The following is an 11,568-nucleotide window of genomic DNA, read 5'->3' as shown; positions in this document are numbered from 1 at the left end:
AAAGGCTAGAGAAGGTAAAAAAGTGAAAGAGTTAGATGAAGGGATTGCTCTATTTCTGTTCAGAGAGGTTCCCATGGGAGGGATGCGCTGCCCCGCCCCGCGGGAGCCACCAGCACCCCTGCCGACTGTACCCGGAACTGCACCCAAGGGGAAAGCACCGCAGCCCAAAGGCCGGGACTGGGTCCGGGCTCTGTTTGCTGTCAGTGCCGCAGCTGTTGGTGTTTGTTTGCTTTACTATACACAATAGTAAAGAACTGGTATTCCTATTCCCATATCTTTGCCTGAGAGCCCCTTCATTTCACTAGTCTAAAAATTAAGAGAGAGGGGGTTTGCATTCTCCATTCCAACAGAGGCTTTTTCTGCCTTCCCGAGCAGACACCTCTCTTGTAAAGCAAGACAAGCACCCACAGGCACTGAGGGGGCTGCAGGAGGGGCACAAGAAGGCCCTGTAGCACTTGGGCACAAAGGCACAGCAGGTGAATGCAAGAAGGGAGCAGCAAAAGGCCAAGCTGAAGGCAAAGGCCAGGGCACAGTTCCTACAGCCCCTGAGGGATCAACCCCAGGGCCCAAGGGGGCCCCAGCACCCAGGGCACGGGCTCGGCCACAAGCACCTGGCAGAGGCATTGCCCTCCTCGGCAGGGGAGAGCCCACCCAAACAGGCCCTGGCAAGGAACCAGGGCTCCAGCTGCAGGGCACAAGGACACTGCAAGCACAGACAGCAGCACCCTCAGGACCAGCAAGTCCACCCCTTGATGGACATGGATTGCCAGGGCTGTCACAGCTCCCATCACACCAGGGACCCTCCACACTGGAGCCCTTGAGAACATTCAGGGTGGGTCTGCATTGAGAGGAGGCATTTCCTGATGGACACAGGGGCCTCTCAATCCACTCTGAATATTAGACCGAAGGGGGAAAATAGTAAAGGAATGTTTTAATTTTTAAGGGAATGAGTGGGAAAGATGACCAGGTATGATTTGTTCAACCACTATTAGAAGCTGTGGGGGATAGGTTTGAAATAAATGAATTGCATTTTCTTCCTCCTGTGATTGTAATTAACTAGGAAGGAATTTGAGAGCTCTATTTTAATACTTTAAAAGGGGATACAGAGGCCAGTTCTGCTCTACCTTTGTGCCAAAATCTGACAAGGCCCATGCTGAAGTGAACCCAGAAGTGTGGGCAGCCCCAGGGAAAGAGGGAAAATTAGTAATGGAGCCTCTAAAAATTACTTTAAAGCAACCAGAACAAGCAATACCCTGTTCCAAGAGAGGGAAGGAAGGGCTCACAGCCTGGTATTGAGTCCCTGTTAAAGGCAGGGCTTTTGGAGCCCGGGATGTCTCCCTACAACACTCCTATCCTGCCAGTCAACAAACTGGATGGATGGACAGCAGGAGGAAACACAGAATTTGCAAATGTTAAAATGAAGATTAACTGAGGCTGCTTGCCTGGCCCTTCCAGACAGGGTAAAAGAATTTGAATTATAGGTGGATAACAAACAGGGTCTTGACTAAGGAATTCTTGCGCTAAAATATTTAACCCTGTATAGGATCTCCGACAGTTCAAGTCTGGCATCAAGTTAAAGGTCTGACAACCAAAAGAGCCTCTGCATGGATGAGCAGGGCTCCGTTATTACAGTATGAAACTTGTTCAATGGCACAGGAGGATTTAGAACTGAGGACAGGGCAAGGGTTTAACCCAGCCTCCTGTTTGAACAGCCTGGAGAGGGGCTGGCAAGGAACCCAGGACTGCACTCAAGGGACAGAGCTCCACACCCAGGCTGGGAGAGATTGATGATGGGACATTCCCTGGCCTGAGGGACAAAATGTGTTTGTGGATGGCTCTGCAAGGGCAGCAGAAGGGAAAAGAGCTACAAGACAGGCTGTTATTAAGGAAGGGCAATCAGACACAGCGCAGGTCACCGCAGTGCTGCAAAATGTACCGATTTCGATTTCGGTTCTTTTAAACCTTTTTTCTCTACTCAGGCTTGGTTTTCTTTGCCTTGGGGAAATGAATTTTAAAGCTTTTATTTAAGGGGTGTTACACCACTCAATAGAGATGAGTTTAACATCCCAACAGACGGGGAATAGCCCAAAAGACACCCACAGAGATAACGACCAGCAACAAAACATCAACATTGCCCAGCAGCAAACAGCAACCAACAGCTACCCCAGACACTGCCCCCGGCAGAGCTGGAGACACCTGGGCTGGAAAAGGTTGAGAAGGAAATCCAGGAGGGTGGACGGAATTCACATCAGAGGGGAAGAAATCCGGGTCCAACAGGAAACCAAATACTAAAAACTTGCACAACTTGAAAGCAATGAACATTAAAGCAGTGGATTTAGATTGGTTCAGACTGCATAAAGTTTAGGAAAATCTAGTAAAACTCACATGGCATGGAATGATTTTCTCTGCACAGCCGGGCTATTTGTGAAAGAAATTATTTCTGTTGCACATCCAGGCCAGAACCAAGGAATGCCTTGACTCTCTAACACTAAAGAGATTCTTGCAGTTTTTGTTTTCCCTGCAGTTCCAGTGATAAGATAACAACATGATAATAATTTTTTATAATAACTCCCACTTTATATTGTCAGGTGGGTTTGGGACAGAAGTGTGAGAATCAATTTTTGGTCCGGGTTTTTCCAAGTTCTCCTTTATGGGGCATTTGTAGAACTGAAGAGCTTTAACCGTAATACTTTGAACTTGTAAATAGTTAATACTTTTTTTTAAAACACAGCAGATTTTTGGGGGGGCCACATGTGACTCACCAGATGGCTGCCCCGGAAGAGAAGCTTCATTCCAGGCAGCCTGCAGAGGAGCTTTAGAAATGCAAATGAACACTGCTGGGCAAAGTGTGGACAATGTACCTGGGTCTCTTGCCTGGGGCAGGAATTGGGCTGATTCCCTCTGCCCCTCACCCCAAGCTCTGCCTGCTTGCACTGATGGAATTTGCACAGCTCAAGGCAGAGCCCAGGGGGAGGATATCTGACCCTGCAACAGAAACGGGTGAAGCTGCAAAAGGAAACAGCAAATGGAGAATGTTGGGAAAACTTCATTATAAATAAATGGGGGGGAATCATCCCTCTACCCACTCCAACATGTGCTGTCACTCTCTGTGTTATATAGGGTATATTAGAGCACTGGGGTTTTTTTGCTACCAAATATTCAGGGAAATAAGCTGGGAATCCAAGGATTTGATGATTTAATTAGAGAAAAGCAGTCAATTGATGCAGCCCTGGCTGGAGAGAGCGCCCAAAAAGAGGGAAAAGATGAACCACCAGTAGAACAAATTCTACAACACCATGGACCAGCCCCTGGGAACCCGAACCAATTCATATCAGGAGCCACAGAACCCATTTCTCATTTCTATGGCATCATTAGATTACAAGCTGTTCTCGCAATAATAACCAACCAGACAGCTCCAGCTCCTGACCTTCCTGCTGACCAATCCACTGAAATGAGGAACACACCATTTAACCATGGGATGGGATCATATTACGTTTTAGCAGAAAAAAGGGGAGTTTGTGGAAAATTAAATGACACAAACTGCTGTTGGCAAAGAGATGACAAAGAAAAAGTGGTGAAACAGATAACAAAGGAAGTAAGAAAGCACCTCATGTTCCAGCCCAAACGTGGAAAGGATGGAAATGGGACACGGTTTTGTGGCTCCCTGGCAGACCATGGGTTAAACGAATGCTGTTTCTCCTCTGATGTGCTGCAGCAACTCTCATCTTTTTACCATGCTCCACACCTTGAGAGTGCAGCTCATTCAGCAGCTGAGGGAGGGGCCAGGGACTTGTAGATAAGGAAGCAAAGGGCGAAACCACCACCTTCAATAAATGTTACTAATTAACATGGATTGCTGCTCACAGAAAGTCCCACTAAATTCCTGAACTTCCAGAAGAACAAAGACTTAACAGAGCCGTGAATACCGGCTGTTATACAAAAGTGGGGATGCACATTAACACGGACATGCAGTTGGCGGACCGCGAGGTCTGAACCTTCCAAGTACCTCAACCAGGGGGCAAAGGGAGAGGGAGGTGAGGCCGGGAAAATGAGAACAAAAAGGAGGCTGCGAACTACAACAATGGCAGAGAGCGCACGGCAAATGCCCCACGGCCTCTCCCTCTGCTCAGCAATAAAGTCACTTTTACAGGACTCCTCTGTCTCCTCTGCGCACAGAAACCTCCGGCCACGGAAATTTCCCCGCACAGCCCCGGGCACGGGGCAGCCCCCTCTGTCCCAGCCACAGCAACCGGGCCGAGCCAGCGCTGCTCCGCCAGCGGCTCCTGCCGAGGCAGCGGCCGCAAGGAGACCGCGGGCAGCCGCTCCCGCAGCGCCCTCACGCCAGCGGCAACACGGGCCGGACACGGCACAACGAACCCGCCCGAGCCCCCTGCCGCCCCCGAGGCCCGCAGCCAGCCCCGAGACCCCGCACAACCCAGCGCGGCTCCCACCTGCGCTGCGGCCGCCTCCGAGCTCCGCCGCCGCCTCACCGCGCTCCGGCCGCTGCCGCCACTCACGGGACCGCACACACACTCCGACAATGGCGCCGCTACCCAGCCACGGCCGCCCTCAGCCCGCCACCGAGACCCTGCACCGCCCCGCTCCCACCAATCAGCGCGCCACAACCACGACTGACGGCACCATCGCCCAATCCCAGCCAGGGGCGGGCTCTTCACACGGCACAGCCGCGCTCTCAGTGCGCCCCGGGCTGCGTGAGGGCAGAGCCGGAGCTGAGGAGCAGCCCTGGAACGGGCCCGGGCCTGAAGGGGATTGAGCTGAAAACACGAACAAACTTCTCCGCACCTCCCGCCACGGCTTTCCCGGCACTGCGCCTCCGGTGGCTCCAGCTCAGCCGGGATTCTTGGAGCCTCGCTTCTCCTACCCCCTAATTAGGAGCATCAGGGCATCGCTTTGATTTCCCACAAAAAGTGAAAAACGCCCCAAATCCCTGTGGATGACGTGAGGGGGGGTAGAGATTTTAGATGAAAAACTCCAAAATCGCAGAGCAGTGTTGCGGTTTTTTAGCTATTTGTCTGGTGCAGGGAAAACTCGGGGCTTGATATGAATCTTCAGCAAGTTCCGTTTATTTAGCAAGAGATTCAAACGTTTATACACACAAGTAATAAGCTCATGAATATTCTGCAAGCCAAGCGATCTATTGGTTAAACTATACCATCAACTCTTCCTCGTTCTTTTGGGCCTACATTTCCTTTTCCCACGTCTCTCTGCTTACTTGTTCTCATACCCAGCTAGGCCCAAGGACACGCTATCCTGCAGGTGCAATAGCTCAAATTAGGCTGATCCAGTACTTTTCCAGTCTCTAGTCAGCTAAAATCCCAACAGAGCAGGATAATGAGGAGTAAGGGCAGAGCCTTAAATCGAGCTTTCCCCCACGCCTCCCTCCTCCCAGCTGCGCCTCCTACCCCGGCAGTGCCGCAGACAGGGAATGGGGCCGCGCTCAGTTCATGCCCCGGGGCTTCTCCCTCTGCTCAGGGACAGGAGTCGTTCCCCTGCTGCACCCTGGGCTCTCTCCCACCAGAGACTTCTCCAGGAACTTCTCCGAGCTGAGTCCATCCCACGGCGCACAGCCCCCTCCAAGTGCTGCAGCGTGGGTCACTGTGCCCCGGGGTCAGTCCTGCCAGGACAGGCTGCTCCAGCGGGGCCCTCTGGCCACGGGGTCACAGCCTCCTCTCAGGCATCGCCGTGCTGCAGCGTGGCTGCTCCGGGGGCTGCAGGGGGATCTCTGCATCCTCATGGATCTGCAGGGGGATCTTCGCAGCCCCATGGATCTGCAGGGGGATCTCTGCATCCCCATGGATCTCTGCATCTGGCACCGCCGGTTTTGGAGGCACCAGGAATAGGCTGAGCTCTTCCTGAAGCTGTTCTCACATTGCCCACGCCTTTCCCAGCACAGGGAAGCTTTTACCCTTTTACCTCCTCTCAGCTCCCCAGGCTGGGTTTGCAGCCCTTCCTCGTGTGGGATCTCTGGGGCTTTTCCTCCCCGTTGGATTCCTGTGCCATGGAGCTGTTCCAAATGGCCTCTTCCACGAGGTTCTGTGACAGGGATTTGTTCTCCCCGGTCTCTGTCCGCAGCTCAGTGCCTGAGGGAGGAAGTACAAGGAGAGGAAGAGACAGGGAGAAGGGAAAAGGAAAAGGCAGGAGGAGAGGAAGGAACAAGAAGGAACAAGGGAGGAAGGAGATGGGAAAGGAACATGGATGGATGAAGGACAGAATGAGGAGAGGAAGGAGGGTGGACTAGGAGAAGATGGGATTTGCCTCCATGGCCGTGGGAAGGGGAAGGAGATCCCCCAGTCCATCCCTGGCAGGATGGCGTTGGCAGTGAGGCTATCCTGCAGCGATGCTGGGCTGGGAGATGGAGCAGCAGAGAGGGGAAAGGGGCAGTGATTCCTCCTGCCCTGCCTGACTGTCCCAGCCTGGAGCGTCCTGGCCCTGCCGAGGCCCTTGGAGCGTCCGGCACTCCGGAGCCCAAAGCTCACGGCTGCTTTATAAAGCTGACAAAATCGGCAGGATGGGTCTGGGTATGATCTGCAGCAAACTGGGTTTATTGGTACACGAACAGGGCACAGAGCTGAACAGGGCCCAGGGACAAAGACAGGGCGCAAGCTGAGGGCACAGGGGGTTTTTATATGGGGTAGTGAGGGTGGAGCTGAGGGTCAGGGTCCAATGGATATGGGGGAAAATGGGGCAAAGGAGGGATTAAGGGTTGGGTCAGCTAATGGGGAAACGGGCAGAGGAATGCAGTAAATTTGGGCCAATGGAGGGACAGAGAGGGAGAACATTCTCGGGACTAACTAGGGATGGGTAATAGGGGGTGAACTAGGGTAATTAGGCCAACGGGCCAATGGGGTAACATAACTTTCCATAAATCAGCATGTGCCTGCAGAGATCTATGGGAGAAGCAAGCTTGTCACCATAACTTTGAAATCTATTCTTCTTATTGGGGACCAGTCCCCCACAGGTGGGAGATTGAGACTCCCATGGGCCTCCACACCAATGCATCTTCCTTTTCCTCGCAGCCTCCTTCTCCTCCGTCCAGACAAAGTTTAGGATTGACAAATCCTGGCTTTGGGGGAAGAACAAGGGGTGAGCACCTTGGGTTTTGTGAAAAATGAGCCTCACTCTTTAGAATTTTTGAAAGTTTAATAAGGAATAATAAGGGGCAAATCAGTAACAGGGCTGGGTGTTCGGCGATGGCCAGAGGCACACTGGTTAACCACAGCAACTCTTCTTGTCCAGTTTTCCCATTGTATTGTTCAAATACATATTCATAATGGTTATACACATTCAAACATTTCTTTCAACTTGTTTACATGCTCCAGGAATTCTTTAAGTTGGTTTAACCCCCAACTCACCGTTTTAGAGCACGTGCAGGAATCGTGGATTGCTGTTTTGAGGGTTGTGTGTCACTCCCTCACAAGGGCCCCTGTTCTGTGGTTTCAGCAGGTGACAGTTATTGACAGTGGAAAGGTCAGTGGCAGGGCTCCTCATCACATCCCTTCCTTAAATGTTATCTGACCATGCAGACGGTTTTAGCTATTTCCAGAAGTACTTTAAATGAACATTAGATATTTCACAAATATTTCTGAAGTGTTATTGTCAGTTATTTACAAAAATAAAAGCATTAGTTATTATTTCACAACTACAGCTACTTCTGCTGATGTTAACATTCTAATGCACAACACATGGCAAACACTTTAATATTTTTCAAAAGCCAAAACTATAATTGGTGTTTTTCACACTGTCCACAAACTCAAATATCATTTCTAAATGATGTGCTGAGGATATGAGCTAAACAGGGGCCAGGGCATTGGCCACAAAAAGCTGACAAATTACACTACAGCAAAAGCAGTTAAAAGTGATTACAAACTGTACTCTATCAAAATCAGTGTGATTAAGAATAGTTTGCAGAAGTCAATACATAATAGCAAAAGCCAACACTACCCAGTTATTTATACCAAACCCAGGGCAAGTTTTCCCCTTGCATGGAGCACTTGGGCCTTCCCTGGGCCCCTTCTGCTGAGACAGAGTAAAGATCCATTCTGAATTAGGTGAAGTGTCTAAGAAAGGTGAAAAGTCTGTGAGGCCAAAGCTGAAGGAAAAACTCGCATGCCGAGACAGCAAGGAGACAGAGAAAGAAAAACAGAAAAGACCACAAGGTCGATTTGCCCCCGACTTAGAAATTCCTTTGATGAAGAAGAACTGGTGCTAAATGTCACGCGGAATGAATATGTATGAACTTATTGTGAAACTGTATGCATATGCATTTGGAAGGGGGATAAAAGAAGACCCGAGGTCTTCAGAGGCACGCATGCCTTTTTGGGGGACTTGCGTCCGGCACGCTTCGTAATAAAAGCATACCGGGCTTTACAACTTTCATAAAGTTGTGAGGTTTCTTCTTTTCTCCGCAAAACATTATGGCGAGCCAGGCAGGGGAGAATGAATAAGACTGGGGCAAGAAGTTAATCTACCCTAGCCCAAGCTCTTCCACTAGCACTATTGCAAATTCAAACTAAACCTTGAGCTAAAGGAATGCTGAGTCCTGTTGGAATGCCTTATAGAAGACCATATAGAATACAAAGGGAATGTCCAGAATGTCCACCTACATGGTGGCATTAAGCAAACAGCTCAGAGTACATGTGGCTGGAACTCAGAGCAGGGAGTTGGATAGCCTGAGGATGATGTATACGTTAAGTCTCTTACAGAGAAGACTTCGGAACCATAGTGGGAGAGACCACTGCAAGTACTTCTCACCACCTTCACTGCAATCAAAATCAAGGAGCAGGACGCCTGGATTCATCACTCTCGGGTGAAGAAGGCCCAGAAACCCCTTAAGGAGTGACACCAGGAGACAATGAACTGAGATTAAAACTTACTCGGGCAAAATGAGTACATTGCGGTCGGGAGTAGCTCATATTTTAGTTTGTAGAATTGTTTTGTGTGTAATCATAACTGAAGTTTTAGAACTTGAGAGTACCTCTATTCAAAGTAATGCTGAATGGCCTTGGTCCCTGGCATTTAATCAGTATACTGGATCCATAGGAAAACCTTCTGAGATAAAAGATTTAAACGTATCTACTGTAGTAATCCACGAGAATCAGGTATATGAGGAGCAAGAATGGCAGGAACAGGAACTGTAGACACTTCAAGGAATCAGAGGAGAAGAAATCAAAGTAGGGTGCCAGGTCATCAATAGGAGGGCTTATGAGAGACCAGATGTAATTAGTGTCTGAACCTCCCCTGGTGTATATGAACACCAGGAAGTCTGTGATAACCTAAGTGAGTCAGACTGTTGGTGTAATTTCACCTTGATACAGCCTGTAGAAGTGACCTGCCTTTGAGCTCGAATTACACTGCACTTTTTACCACAGCAGGGCCTTATACACCCCATACTAGTTCAGACTCTACCCAAACTCCAAACTTGAACCTAACGTAGTAAAGAATGTGACTGAACAACAGCTATTATTCAATCCAGAATGGTCTCTCAAATGTGTGGAGTTGATAATGCAAATTAACATCTCAAAAATCCAACCAGCCTGCTCCTCCTTCCTAAAAACTTCCTTTGAGGACTGGACAACATGGTTACAAAAACAGGCATATCTCAGGAGCAGAAAAGAAAGGAAGGAGCCAGCTCTCCTGGTGCCTAAAACCAGGAACACCAAAAAATCAGTTTCCTTAGGTCTTTTCCAAGCTGGTTGGCTGAACACTCAGGCAATGGCTGGTAAAGGGTGCTGAACTGCAGGTGGTGAATTAACCCAAGCAAGGAAGGTGATTTTCTTTATTTATAGCTATCCCTTTTCCTACTGAGATCTGGATCAGTGATTGTCCCAGTCTGAGGCGGTTGGATTCTGCTTAAAAGAGGTAGAGAGAGAGGCCCCCCCCTCAGACCTCAGCAGCAGGCTGTAGGATTTTGAGCATCACTTTCGTGCTGAGTGTTTCAAGTAGCAGAAACCTGATCCCAGTTTCTTCTGAGGCACTGCAATGAATTTAGGCTCTTCTCTCAGATTTCCCCTTCATCATTTACTTGAGGCTTGGACCTGCCCTGAACACAGTCCACAGCTTGATCTTAGCTAGGGGCAAGGTGGGTGAAGTTTTGTAGACCAGGAGAGACATTCCTGCTTGCCACACATCTGGGAAATCAGGTGCTTTGGAGGGGGAAGGAGATTCCCTGAGGTCTCTACATTTCAGAACAAACATCTGCCTCAAATGTGACCTAAACCTCTGTCAGATACACTTGTGAAGTGTGTCTGAATTTGCAGTGTGAGCCCAGCACATCCCTCTGGCAGGGAGGGATGGTCATGGACAGAAAGCAGTTCCTGTTCCCCATAACAAACATCTAACTGGCATATTAGGGACAAGATTAGGAGTTTTAAATGGAATTGATTCAGAAATACTGGTGAATAAACTGGCCACTGCAGCAGGTAGCCTAACAAAATTGAAGCAGCCTTTATAGTAATCTCTATTGGCATTAGAAACTAGCCAGTGACAGATTTCAAAAGTACTGCCAAAGTAAGGAAGTATGAAAAAGCCGGGGACCAAGACCACAAGTTCATAGTAGAAGCACTTAGTATAGGTCAAGATAATGTGTCTTTAGCTTTCAGTTGTATACAAGCACAGTTATGGATACAAGCAACAGCAGCTCTGATCATATGGGAAAGGGGTGAAGGTAATTTTCCAGCTGAAATTCAAGAAATTGTGTGGGATAATGCAATTGATATTGAAAGGAAGTTTCAATCCTGGTGGACTATGGTGAATTTCACCTATGATCCTGTTTCTAATATGGCCACTGCCTTTGTGCTTACCATACCTAAGATGCCCAAGATGTGTGTTTGGACACTGAACAGAGTATTTGCCACTTTGAAATTCATCCAGTCACTGACCAGAAAACTGTGCTCGTATATACTGGAAAAGGGTGTATGCTTGAGAACTGCTTATGCTGCTGTACAAATTGATAGCAATGATGTTATTCTGTCTAGTAGAAACCATTCTAATTTCTGTATTTGTAATTTTGTTAAGATTATTGGGTGTGATTTTTCGTATTTGGTACCAGTAACATCCCACCAGCTGATTAAAGCCAATTACACAATGTATCACAGACTACCACCTACCCTTATTGAGATGAACCTTACATTAGCGAACCAATTAATTAAGCACCAAGACCTATTGGAAGGCTTGAGAGAAATCCAAAAAAGAGGAAAAAAAACCTTAATTACTGTCCAACATGATACAAAGGAGATAACCAGAGTTCTACAAAGAATAAAACAAAATATGGATCATCACTGGTGGGATGTGATCTTTGGGTGGTCACCAACTGCAAATGGAATCTTTAATAAGTTGTGCCACCCCATTGTAGTTTTATTAATATTAGTTGCGATAAGCTTAGGATTATCTATTATATTGTTAATTTGGAACTGGAGAATGCTACAACGAACAGCTGTACTAACATCTTTGTCAAACGTACATGGTGAAGCACTAAAAGACACTTACTGTCGTCAAGGTTTTCATTAAGTAAAAGAATTTACTTATTTCCTAGGAAAGGGGGGAATGCGA

This window comes from Melozone crissalis, unplaced genomic scaffold (assembly GCF_028551555.1).
Source record: "Melozone crissalis strain CALT ecotype California unplaced genomic scaffold, PUWL_Pcris_2 ptg000066l_1, whole genome shotgun sequence".
NCBI lineage: Eukaryota > Metazoa > Chordata > Aves > Passeriformes > Passerellidae > Melozone > Melozone crissalis.
The sequence above is the reverse complement of the archived record's forward strand: the minus strand, read 5'-3'. Positions refer to the sequence as shown.